This window comes from Salvelinus namaycush, chromosome 30, assembly GCF_016432855.1.
Source record: "Salvelinus namaycush isolate Seneca chromosome 30, SaNama_1.0, whole genome shotgun sequence".
Taxonomy (NCBI): Eukaryota; Metazoa; Chordata; class Actinopteri; order Salmoniformes; family Salmonidae; genus Salvelinus; species Salvelinus namaycush.
Window position 1 is genome coordinate 8,971,951 of NC_052336.1, and position 14,177 is coordinate 8,986,127.

A 14,177-nucleotide genomic window follows, 5' to 3' on the forward strand; every position below is an offset into this window, starting at 1 on the left:
GACGTGATCTAAGGTTAGGTGTCGGGAGCTGGAGCTGTGAAGGGACAGATGAGTTTAGCCCCTGACCCCCTGACCCACGACTTTACAACAACAACTGAAAAAGAAACTAACCTCAGTAAAAAGCTGCTACGAAGAAAGCCCTCCATGTCAGCGTGTGGGGTTCTGCGGCAGGAAAAATACATAGAGAACCATTTTAACACTGAAAAAAAGCAACATGTAAAAAACACAGAGCAATGCATGCATCGTTCTCTTCTAATAAGGTATGTCTTTAATTAAGGCAGTGTGGAGGATAGGAAGCTCATCCTCTCTTCTTTGCATTGACGTCATTAATTCTAGTCTTTCCTCAGAGAGGGGAGTGGATTTGCATACAGCAAGGGCCTGATGATATGTTTGCAACAAATAAACCCTTTCCCTTTGATCCTAGCGCAACATTCTTTCTAAGCTCTCTCCAGAGTGACACATTTCTGTAACCGCTGATCCCAGACCAGCTTCTGGCAGGGCTCAGAGTGGTAGGAGGAGCAGCCAGAGGTGGTCCAGCTGTGGTCCATGTGTGGCGAGGGCTCTGTGGTTTCTAGGAGCCCTACCACAGGGGCCCGATGCTGGGACACGCACCGCCATGGAGGTGGGAGGGTGTGGTTCACAATGTCACTGTTCGGAGAGGTCGTTCAGAAGCCTCGCCCGAAACATTTTGGAAGCACATGGCTGGAAATGATTCCCAACAGGTTTCATTAACCTCTGTTATTGGTCTACAGAATATTTTGATTTTGGACTGCTGTGTGCTTCTTTTTAAGTGCTATCATCAACATATTATTACAGAAAACAAATTGGGAGTGGAGCCGTGGGGTGGAGGGTTGGAATACAAGTACTTCAGTGATATCAAAACAATAGCCTAAAATGTTTGAAATTACCAGGAAATTCCCTTTTCAGAGAGACTGTAAAACAGGCAAGAGCTTCCCTCTCTGACAATGGTAAAGTCAGCAGAAATAAATATGTACAAGTCATCACACCCATTCATAGAAAAACACACAGTGTAGTTTCAGCTTGTTATTCAATTGTCTCGGTATTACACATCATCACATCCCAGTCGTGTAAAATACATCACCATCTCACCAGCATCTGATCAGCCAAGAGCTAAAGCTGGAGTGTGCTTTTCAAAACCCATGTTAGAAAACGCAATACTCAGTAGCGGCAAAGAAAAAAACCTGCTGAAACTAATGAGTGTTTTCTCCTGCTGTAATAGTCGACTCCCTTGCAGACGTCATCATAAATAACACACATCAGAGCAAAAGAGATCCAGCATCTTGGCCCTAAATGCTTTCAGTTTTTGGGACATGGGTGTAATTTGCTGTTTTTTCCTCTCCTCTCCTCCAGTGAGGCTGTGGAGACAAAGGCACTGAGAGAATGGAAAGAGTGACAGGACCAAGGACACTGTGCCTTTCAGGCTAGCCTGGCCAGCACTTAGCAGGGCGTTGGACCCGCGAGACCCAGTGGGCTCAGCCGACACTTTCTCACAATCAGGTGTCTGAGGAGGGGGTTAGGCCAGTGGCACTGCTCTGCTCTCCGCTCCACTACACTCAGCACTGCTCTGCTCCCCACTCTACTCAGCCCTGCTCTCCTCAGAGCACATAATACCAACATCACACCAGTGACAACGTGAGAAAACAACAGTCAAATCATGCCGAACCGATCAAGCGTGTCTCCTCACCACTCTGAGAAGTGTTAAAAACACACACTTCTCTCTGCCTCTCTCTCTCTGCCTCTCTCTCTCTCTCTGCCTCTCTCTCTCTCTCTCTCTCTCTCTCTCTCTCTCTCTCATCTTTAGTAAGGGGACTTATTCAAACACAGAGAAATACACGACATAACTGCATAATAGACCGTCATCATGTGCCCCAAACACCCGTTTGGGATTTAGATTCCTTGATAACAGGTTAGCAAGACAGGCAACAAGGCTATGGAAAGCCACAGGAAACTTCAACTAACCTAGATAAAACCCACTGAGTGAATGGACAGTGAGCCATAGAGGCTGGGTTCCTTTGTCATGACACTGAATGCATGTCTCATGCTTTAGTGGCTCCACAACATAGCCTTCAGCAAGCTCACTGTCTAGCAGAGGACCAGCCTGCCACCAGGACAGGAAGTGCCAATACAGAAGGGCCTGTTTCTCTCCATCTCTGTCTGTCTACCTGCCTGTCTCCTTCCCTCTGCATCTCTCTTGCTGCTTGGACACATTCTATTACTGTTTCACAACTATCTTTCTCCTTCTCTCTTTTTCTCTCTTCCTCCCTCTTGTCTCTCTGCCTGTGTTTCCTCAGCAGTGTGTGCTGTCTAAAACTCCATTGCGGTACGGTTTGGTGACTGAGCCACATTGTATTTGCTCCTCTCCATAGATCCATAAAGAAAACAGGGGAGCCTGGAGTTTTAAACTAAGAGCAGGCCACATTTCAAGGGTAGCGTTTTGGTGAATGAGAAATAGGGAGGATAGACATCAGTGTTAAAAGACAGCTAGCGCTGGACTCACGACAGCCTTTTCGATGAACGGACCTCTGCCAAAAGCTGCCTCTGCCCAACCAACTCTCACCATCTGCAGTAAATGTGCTCCATTAAAGCAGCACCATATGGACAACAAGCTAGCTATTAACACAGCTTCAGCACGTCCCCCTAACCTAGCACAGATTTCAAACTTCCAGTCAAATTGACTGCTGAATTAATGCACCACCACAGCCATGTGGGTCTTGGCATGGAGCGCTGCTCCCAGCTTTCAGTCATTAAAAGCCCAGGCCAGCTTAGAGCTGAGCAGAGCTGAGCCCAGCGGAGAGAGAGACACAGCGGCCACCTACAGACAGACTCTACTCCACCATGTCTGACTTGGTCACTGGAAAGCGACTTTTAATTAATGGGAGAGTCTGGCTATAACCTATGTCTACATGTCAGCCCAGGTAGTTGAGAGAGGAGAGGGGAGAAGAGGAGACTGCTCCCTAGCTGGGTGATGACGTAGAGCCAAGATGGCACTGATTAACCAGGGTGTGGGGAAGTTAATTCCTCTGGGCCAGGCGGCCATGTTGACGCCTCTCCTCCTCTCTGAGTCATGGGGGGACCCCCCCACCGCTCACAAAGCTCTCCTCTCTTTTCCCAGATCATGACGCCACGGCTGCCTGCAAGCCCTCTGTTCTCCCACTCATGGACGAGCATACACACACACACACACACACACACACACACACACACACACACACACACACACACACACACACACACACACACACACACACACACATATACACACATATATATACACACACACACAAACTCTCGCTCTCTCTTTCTCACACACACATGCATACACACACACCAAATCTTTTACAGCTCTGTGTCTTTAACCCGGCCCCAAAGGTTCAATAAATGATGTTTGTTTATTTTTTTCCTCCTGTCACAGGTCCTTAGATTCTGTTCATAATCAGCGTGGAAAACACACTTTCCCTCTCTCTCTAACAGCATGGATGTCTACAATGCCTTGCACTAACTCAAACTACAGGAAGGGAAGCGCTGCGTGGCTACACAATAGTAGGTCTTTGTTAATAGAAAGTGCTCTTTGGTAAAAGGGGTAAATTGGACTTTTAAAAGCGAGGACCAAGGCACACTTCATATAATTAAAATGCATTTATTTGCATGGTATGTTCAATGGAATAAATATTTTAAAACTCTGACGTGTTTCGGCAGCGTGGCCTTGGTCAGGGAGTTCAAGGTTGTGTCTATTTGTTCCACTGAACATGCCATACAAATAAAGGTTTTTAATGAGATTAAGAGTGCCTTAGTCCTCCTTGCTTTTTACTGTTAGTACCTGCTGGCTCTGGTGAGAATACACAAGGCCAGTATATTACTTTCTTAGAGCACATTGTGTTCCTTTCTTAGGAAATATCGTCATCTTGATGACTCAGTATTGTACTCCATAATCATAACGTCCTCTGTGACCCTCTTTTGTGACCTCATGTCAGGCTAAAACAGGAGAATGGAGGGAGAAAAAGAACAAATGACAAATCCCAGGTAATTAGGAAACATTTGGCTGCTGACTCTCCAGTGGCTGACCATTCAATGAGGACTTCGTGATGAGGTGAATGTCAATGGGATGGTTTAATTGAGAATGCTATGGTCAGTTAAGGTCTATTTGTCTGGTGTCAGCTTTTGTCTACGATGTGAGCATCTGTGTACGTGCGTGTGAACGTGCGTGTGAGAGTGCATGTGTCATACCTACACACTTTTGAGAAATTCACCCAGAATTACACTTGCACAGTATAACACACACATACACACACACACACATACACACACACTTGGATGTGCCACTCTTAGTTCTGCTTAATCATATAAATTCTGCAGAGTTCTGGATGAAGAGCGCTGCTTATATTAAGTACCTCTGCTCTTGGCCAGTGATGATATTAAGATTCCCTTGTTGAGCAGCGATTACGTTTCTTTTTGAACATAAACCAAGCTCTGGGTGTAATTGCCTTGTCATTCAGAAGATATGTCATATAGGAACAACTGTGGTGTCTTAATTTTAGGCAATTAATTAATCGATGATCCCATGGGGTGTTATATTTAAGGTGTGATCCTGGTGGTGGGAAGAGGAGGAAGGGAGTGGGTAGGAAGGGGGAGCAAGGGGTGAGGGAGGGGTAAGGAGGGATCTGTCTGACAGGATCAGGATAGAGTTGCTGCTGCTGGCTTGGAGAGAGAGAGAGACACTAAGTTCAACCTGTGCTGGGGAAGACACAACAACACTACCTATGAGGTAACTTACACATTCCTTCAGGAGGACACAGCGGAATGGAGCCTTGCATGTTTGCAGGGACAGGGGTTGATGTTTAAGATAAGGCTCCAGCCTCATACATGTGGCAATGATGTGTGGGGGAGCATTTCAGACCTCTCAGTTGCCAGATGAGATGTGTGAAAGGGTGGCCTACTGACAGCACTGGGAGAAGATTAGAGAAAACCTGTCCAAGTATCCCCAACATCCCCAGGGTTCTCCCATCTCCACACACACACACACACACACACACACACACACACACACACACACACACACACACACACACACACACACACACACACACACACACACACACACACACACACAAACACACACACACACACACACACACACACAAACCTAGGCTACAACTACACTTTGACTAATAGTGATAGTGTCCCATCTCTCCATCCCCCTGAGCTAGAGCTGCCAGATGAGTAGTGAATTGATTTGTGAGGCACTCCAACATTAAGAAGGTGTGTTGAAAGGTGTCTGCTCATGTTTCAAATTAAACGGACTGCTGGTCAGCATTAGCACCTCGGCACCCGTCGGCAGCCGCTTGCCTCCGACACATAGGGGGCTGGGGAGGGAGCCTATCCACCGTTCACACTGGAATAATTACAACATGTCAGGAAGAATTAATTTCCTCATTTTTCAAAAGGATACACAGAAATTACCATGTTATTATATGACAGAGTCCCTGGGAGGATTGTATTAAATGTGATTTCTAGCACAGCCCACACAACAAATTAAAATGAGAAATAAGATGGAGAGAAGCAGGGCACGGAGCATATGTTTATGGCAATGACTGAAGCCAAGGGACCAGAAACAACCATCTTCATTTCATTTTATTTAAATCAGGCCGACACAGTGTGTCTGAATGACAGCGCCTGCTAATGGGCCCAGATTACAGGCTCCTTGGTATTAGCACAGAGATCCAGCCACTTAGTGGGGGAGTAACGGACGCTAGCTACTGGGTCGGGCTACACTACAGCAAGACCATCTGAGCATAATGCAGACATTAACACAGGTTTAGGATCCTCCAACCCCGCTCCACCCTCCAGGACAAACAAGGAAACAACTTCACTGAGCTTACAGTACATCCGTGTCGAGATCAATTAGGCAGGGTGGTTATTTCAGACAGTGGCAGCTGATTTCTCAGAAAGATCACCTGACGATGCTTACTCACTGTGAGCTGTTCTCAACCTTCATTCTTCTCATCTTAAAGCCAGTCACAGTGAAGCCATGTAATTAACTGAAAGAGTAATGACATTATACTATGTCCAAGTCAATCATTCCCCATTAGTTTTGGTGTCTAACTTCTTCAGAAATGTAAATGTAAGTTTACAGCAAAAAATGTATGTTGATGCTTACAAGTTAATGACCCCTGGAAAAAAGACAAAAACCCTGGAGAATTACACCACGAGGAGAGAATACTTATATTCCATCAAAATGTCTTAGTATTTTTTTCTGTATTTTTCTGTACTGTATTGACAAAGATAGCCTAAACAAAAGTACATTAAATGAAGTACATAACTCAAACAATAAACATCTTAACCATGGGGGAAATGTGGCTCATTTTCAAGTACCCACTCTATCCATCAAAATTCAACTGGATTATCTCTCCTATCAGTCCAATCTGCCCAACTTCATTGGAATGGAAGACATTTTGTGAATGGAATCCAAACTTTGATTCCAATGCTTTTCACATTGCTTATGACTAATGTTTCACAATGTGTTGTTTATCAAATATGCGACCAGATGCCAGCTAAAAGCATACTGTACTTACAGTAGATGGTTACTCAATAGAGATGACCTCAACACTTCCTATTATCATTATAGGCACAATAATCCCACCACTTTGACATAAAACCACAGCTACAAAAGCAGGAGAAAAAACTGTCGAAATATGTCTGTCTCTCAAGAGGGAGGTCATGAATTGATGTGCCCCCCCCCCCCCAGACAGGACATGGGGGTTGCGGGGTGGGGAGAAAGTGGATACATGGGACCCGTGGAGGCCTTCTCCCTCCTGCCCCTCTCCCCTCTCCCGGGCTTTGATTGGGCTTGTTAGCTAAATCCAATCCAACCCAGGCATGGAAAGAAAGAGTTTTTAAACTGTCCCGAAATGGCCGTCATTAGAGCCCAGCACTCCCCTGGGCTCCACAAACTTAAAATCATTTCCCAATCAATTAACTGGATACTCTCAACGCAACAGGCATTTCACACTCCAGGGTCGGAACACATTATCAGCCGGAGACGATTCATGGCGTTTTGGGAGAAAAGTTCATGGTTGAAATCATTAATTAATTTTACCAGACTTTTAGTTATGCATTACTTTCCACAGCTGGGGAAGCGAGAAGATTAATGGCATGTTCTCAGGTCCCGTTTTCTGCAGTATATAGCTAATAGCTGAAACTTCTCTCTGTCCTACAAGGGCTGCAACTTGAGAGGAAGGAAAGCAGCCAAGTCCATACTAGGTTTCATTCTACAGAGAATCAAATAAAGCACATCAAGCCATCAAAATCAGGCCTCACATCTAATAAAGCTGATAGGAGGGTATAATCCCGATAACAACAGCGTGTTGCTGGAATGGCAGCTCATACAGAGGGGATTGAAAAATGGTCATATCTAAAGGGGTTAGACACAATGTCACCAAACCTTACAACTAACAGGATCTATCAGGGTTATATGGTGTTAGTGAATGGAGGCATACTGTATCTACATACCTGTATGGAAACTCCTGACAGACACAGTTGAAGTTGGAAGTTTACATACACCTTAGCCAAGTACATTTAAACTCAGTTTTTCACAATTCCTGACATTTAAACCTAGTAAAAATTCCCTGTATTAGGTCAGATAGGATCACCACTTCATTTTAAGAATGTGAAATGTCAGAATAATAGTGGAGAGAATGATTTATTTCAGCTTTTATTTATTTCATCACATTCTCAGTGGGTCAGAAGTTTACATACACTCAATTAGTATTTGGTAGCATTGCCTTTAAATTGTTTAACTTGGGTCAAACGTTTCGGGTAGCCTTCCACAAGCTTCTCACAATAAGTTGGGTGAATTTTGGCCCATTCCTCCTGACAGAGCTGGTGTAACTGAGTCAGGTTTGTAGGCCTCCTTCCTTTCACACTCTTTTACAGTTCTGCCCACAAATTTTCTACATGATTGAGGTCAGGGCTTTGTGATGGCCACTCCAATACCTTGACTTTGTTGTCCTTAAGCCATTTTGACACAACTTTGGAAGTATGCTTGGGGTCATTGTCCATTTGGAAGACCCATTTGCGACCAAGCTTTAACTTCCTGACTGATATCTTGAGATGTTGCTTCAATATATCGACATAATTTTCCCTCCTCATCATGCCATCTATTTTGTGAAGTGCACCAGTCCCTCCTGCAGCAAAGCACCCCCACAACATGATGCTGCCACCCCTGTGCTTCACGGTTGGGATGGTGTTCTTCGGCTTGCAAGCGTTCCCCCTTTTACCTCCATACATAATGATGGTCATTATGGCCAAACAGTTCTATTTTTGTTTCATCAGACCAGAGGACATTTCTCCAAAAAGTATGATCTTTGTCCCCTTGTGCAGCTGCAAACCGTAGTCTGGCTTTTTATGGTGGTTTTGGAGCAGTGGCCTCTTTCTCGCTGAGCGGCATTTCAGGTTATGTCGATATAGGACTCGTTTTACTGTGGATATAGATATTTCCGTACCTGTTTCCTCCAGCATCTTCACAAGGTCCTTTGCTGTTGTTCTGGGATTGATTTGCACTTTTCGCACCAAAGTACGTTCATCTCTAGGAAACAGAACGCGTCTCCTTCCTGGGCGGTATGGCGGCTGTGTGGTCCCATGGTGTTTATACTTGGGTACTATTGTTTGTACAGATGAACGTGGTACCTTCAGGCATTTGGAAATTGCTCCCAAGGATTAACCAGACTTATGGAGGTCTACAATTTATTTTCTGAGGTCTTGGCTGATTTCTTTTGATTTTCCCATGATGTCAAGCAAAGAGGCACTGAGTTTGAAGGTAGGCCTTGAAATACATCCACAGGTACACCTCCAATTGACTCAAATGATGTCAATTAGCATATCAGAAGCTTCTAGATCCATAACATCATTTTCTGGAATTTTCCAAGCTGTTTAAAGGCACAGTCAACTTAGTGCATGTAAACTTGTGACCCACTGGAATTGTGATACAAATAATCTGTCTGTAAACAATTGTTGGAAAAATTACTTGTGTCATGCAAAGTAGATGTTCTAACCGACTTGCAAAAACTATAGTTTGTTCACAAGAAATTTGTGGAGTGGTTGAAAAACAAGTTTTAATGACGCCAACCTAAGTGTATGTAAACTTCCGACTTCAACTGTAAATAAATCTGCCAACAATCAATTTGAATATTCCCAGTGTTCCTCTGGAGCAATTGAAACCAAGGCTGATGAAATTAAAATCACTTTGTCAAACAGTCTCTGTTCATCTACACCACGGATCATAATCAGTGCAGACAGGGTCAGTTGGCTGAACCAACAGGCCCTTTTGATAAATAATAGATGAGAAGATAACCAACCAAAGGTTATTCATTTTCATTTTGTGGTGAAGTGCTGTTTATTTCCTTTCTCAGAAAACCTCTCCAGCAGATCTTCCCCATGAGGGGCATCAGTGCTGGACTGAGCAAAGCCCAGAGTGACTGCTGTGTGTCCATCACTTATTACATGATGACACACGCTGACAAAGAGCGTATCCGGCCCTCCGTCTTGGGTGTTTCCAAATGAGTTCACACAGGAGTGATTAAATACGTCATCCCGCAAAACAAGACACACACCGTCAAAATGACTCACCGCCTCGTTTTAGGATGAATTAAACATGTAGATTCAAGTTGCATAGGATTTAGATGAATGAGTGTGTCAGGTCTGGCTGAAAGAAGAGCACAGGGGAGTGGAGCAGGCCTTTGGAACATCACACACAGGTCATCTAAAACCAGTAAGACAGGGAGACACAGTGAGTGTGGTACAATCTATTCTAATGCACACTGACACTTCTTAAATAACAGTGCGAGCAAAGTACTAACTGTCCAATAGTTTCTCTTCAAATGGGAATATTTGGGTGCTGTGTTCAACGACAACCACTTACAATCACTGAATAACAATTTAATAGAACCTTTACAATTATATTACGTTATGTCTACAAGCATTTTTCCCACAATGCACCATATTTTCTGCTTCGAAGAGAAAAGCTCAGGTGTTCGTTCCATTGGCTATTCACTATCAAGGTCCTCATGAGTGGGAGCATCTCAAGTAATGTAGGAGACCTCTAAAGTCTACCTCAGGTCCATACACACATTGTACCAAGTCCTTTATTCAACACACACATCATTGGGAGCATTTGCTGTTCCAACAAAAGCAAACACACACACATGCACCTAAACAGTAGACAACAAGGCATACCCTGTTACTCAACCAACTGTACCTATGCCAACCACATGGCTGATGTTTTCTGTTCTTAGTCAGTAGCTACTGTAGTTATCTTTTTCCCTTTGGTCCAACAATAACCAACCGTGTTATTCCCAAAATAGAGAGAGGTAAGCTGTAACTTGTCAATAGCAATGTTAAAGTCTTGGGTCCAGGCCTTTCTCTCCAGAGGAAGCAGTGGGGACCACAGTTGTTTTGGTTAATTTACTACTAATACTACAAAGTGTAAAGCTGTGGTAGTATCAGGAGCTCACCAGTGTTACACAGTGTTAGCACGCAATACAGTCTGGCTAATGAATGCTCTTTCCATTCGTTTATCAACTTTTTTCACTGAGCAGTATTAATTGGTGATAAATTAGAACTAAACAAGTGAAAATTTATAATATGTTCTAAAGCGATAGAATCAAAAAAGGACTAGACAGTTCACAGCCAGACTGGATGTTAAACTAAATAAATAGCGAAATGATATCTGGATCTTTTTTTTGTTACCTGAGCAGCTGACCGATGTGAACCCTATCATTATAGTAACAAAGAGCGACAGGATGTGATAATGGCTTGACTGACAGGCTGGGCAGACAAAGGTAGTAATCACTGCTAAGGCTTTGTTATTCAACCATTCTGTCTGCTCACTGGAGCTAAAGACAAGCCCACACTCCCTTCAAAACAAATCAGAAAACCATTAGCCAGTTTGGTTTAGATGGGAGCATTGATCTGCACTGAAGACAACTGTGTTTGAGGAGAAATGGCAGAGATAAACCGTCGGTATTAGTAAATGGCCGTGAACTTTGAGATGGGATTGACTCTTATCAGTGCCACAGTTGATTATGCAGGACCAACAAGGACTCCTCAGCCACATTAATATCATTCAGTCCTGCCTCTCCGGAAACCATCTCCAACTGACATTTGAAAGAAGATTAATATCAACTAAACTTTCTCAGCTTTATTTGCTCAAGAAACATTTCCTCAGATACAATTTTATTACAACAGCGGCAGCAGCAGAGAGAGCTCCCATTAAAGGCATATTGTAACAATATAGTGCAGCCATATACTGGCTGTTTTCGGAGGCGCTGCCTGCGTTTCCTGAAATGGACTCTTTCTTCCCTCTTGTGAATGTTCTTATTGAGACGACACGCAGCCATAAACTACCAATAACAGCAGCCGACATTAGCGTAGAGAATAGAATCAAAAGCACTATACATGCTACTATGGAGGTAGACATGGAAAGTGAGGAAAAGAACCAAGACACCTGGGTTTAGTTTTCTAAGGGCCTCAGAGGTTGAGGTAAACTCACAGAGGGTTCACAAGTCTCACAAGGCCTTGACGTCATTAGCTAGCCTGACCATGCACGTACGTGTCACAGTTCCATGGTCTTCTGTATTCAATCTCTATATACAACTAAAGCTAGAATACAAGAACGTAGGTGTCAGAATGTACTTTAACCTCAGATTGTATGCAGTATTATTTTTTTTACTGGAAATAAAAGCAGAATCTGAAAAAATACAGATTCAGTACCTGAATAAACAACTCCAAAATACACTATATATACAAAAGCATGTGGACACCTCTTCAAATGAGTGGATTCAGCTATTTCAGCCACACCCGTTGCTGACAGGTGTATAACATCGAGCACACAGCCATGCAATCTCTATAGACAAACATTGGCAGTAGAATGGCCTTACTGAATAGTTCAGTGACTTTCAACGTGGCACCGTCATAGGATGCCACCTTTCCAACAAGTCAGTTCGTCAAATGTCTGCCCTGCTAGAGCTGCCCCGGTCAACAGTAAGTGTTGTTATTGTGGAAACGTCTAGGAGCAACAACGGCTCAGCCACGAAGTGGTAGGCCACACAAGCTCACAGAACGAGAACGCAGAGTGCTGAAGCACGTAATGCGTAAAAATCATCTGTCCTCGATTGCAACACTACCGAGTTCCAAACTGCCTGTGGATGCAACATGAAATTACTTTTCATGGCCCGAGCAGTTGCACACAAGCCTAAGATCACCATGCACAATGCCAAGCGTCGGCTGGAGTGGTATAAAGCTCGTTGCCATTGGACTCTGGAGCAGTGGAAACGCGTTCTCTGGAGTGATGAATCATGCTTCACCATCTGGCAGTCCGACGGACTAATCTGGGTTTGGCGGATGCCAGGAGAACGCTACCTGCCCCAATGCATAGTGCCAACTGTAAAGTTTGGTGGATGAGGAATAATGGTCTGGGACTATCTTTCATGGTTTGAGGTATACCCCTTAGTTCCAGTGGAGGGAAATCTTAATGCTACAGCATACAATAACATTCTACACTATTCTGTGCTTCCAACTTTGTGGCAACAGTTTGGGGAAGGCCTTTTCCTATCTCAGCATGACAATGCCCCCATGCGCAACGCGAGGTCCATACAAAAATTGATTGTTGAGATCGGTGTGGAAGAACTTGTCTGGCCTGCACAGAGCCCTGACCTCAACCCCACTGAACACCTTTGGGATCAATTGGAACTCCGACTGTGAGCCAGGCGTAATCACCGAACATCAGTGCCCAACCTCACTAATGCTCTTGTGGCTGAATGAAAGCAAGTCACCGCAGCAATGTTCCGACATCTAGTGGAAAGCCTTCCCAGAAGAGTGGAGGCTGTTATAGCGGTAAAGGGTGGACCAACTCCATATTAATGCCCATGATTTTGGAATGAGATGTTTGACGAGCAGTTGTCCACATACTTTTGGTCATGTAGTGTAGGTCTAAATTGTAAAATTGACCATGTGAAGTAACAATATAAGCTTATTGTGTAGCGTCCATTATATTTGAATGTATTTGTGCATTTCATTCAATGCAGGTGTTCAATGTGGATGGAAGACTCCAGAGGTAAAAGAGAAATCTAACTGGATAGCCTTTAGAAAGAAATCAAAATGGAGGAAAAAGAGTACTTACATGAACAGAAAGATTAAATCCCCAGCACCCAGCGATCACTGGTTAGTTGATTTTGAACTCATGAAAGTGACCTGAAATTATTAAAAAAAACAGACAAAATATATAAATGTCTCCATGTCCATCTTTAAAAAATATGTATATTAATTTATCCAAACAGTTAAACAATCCATCCCAGGACATTCAATTCAAAACAACATATTTTATGGATACGTTATTAAAAGAAAAATTGGTACGATCAGTAAAATAACTTTATTTGCAAATATCAAAACAAACTTGGAGATGAAAGGAGAGAGAGAGGGAGATAGGAGGTAGGGGAGTAAGGAGGAGAAGGTGATGCTGGCCCATTGTCAGAACATCTACAGCTGAGGAGATAGGAGGGAGGGGAGTAAGGAGGAGAAGGTGATGCTGGCCCATTGTCAGAACATCTACAGCTGAGGAGATAGGAGATAGGAGGGGAGTAAGGAGGAGAAGGTGATGCTGGCCCATTGTCAGAACATCTACAGCTGAGGAGATAGGAGGGAGGGGAGTAAGGAGGAGAAGGTGATGCTGGCCCATTGTCAGAACATCTACAGCTGAGGAGATAGGAGGGAGGGGAGTAAGGAGGAGAAGGTGATGCTGGCCCATTGTCAGAACATCTACAGCTGAGGAGATAGGAGGGAGGGGAGTAAGGAGGAGAAGGTGATGCTGGCCCATTGTCAGAACATCTACAGCTGAGGAGATAGGAGGGAGGGGAGTAAGGAGGAGAAGGTGATGCTGGCCCATTGTCAGAACATCTACAGCTGAGGAGATAGGAGGGAGGGGAGTAAGGAGGAGAAGGTGATGCTGGCCCATTGTCAGAACATCTACAGCTGAGGAGATAGGAGGGAGGGGAGTAAGGAGGAGAAGGTGATGCTGGCCCATTGTCAGAACATCTACAGCTGAGGTAAAACAGCTTTAGTAATGAAAGAGTTCGGACCACGTCCTAGACAATGTTTAAAATCCACTT

The 14,177-nt window shown here is 44.0% G+C and overlaps 1 protein-coding gene across 1 annotated transcript in view; it reads right to left on the reverse strand.

The window, feature by feature from the left end:
- LOC120025342 (transcription factor SOX-6-like) overlaps nucleotides 1-14,177 on the reverse strand; it is a 202,809-nt gene that overhangs the window by 159,743 nt on the left and 28,889 nt on the right. Inside the window, exon 3 of the mRNA XM_038969875.1 lies at nucleotides 13,193-13,263. The gene's annotated coding sequence lies outside the window, so the exon portion shown is untranslated. The remainder of the gene's footprint in view (nucleotides 1-13,192; nucleotides 13,264-14,177) is intronic.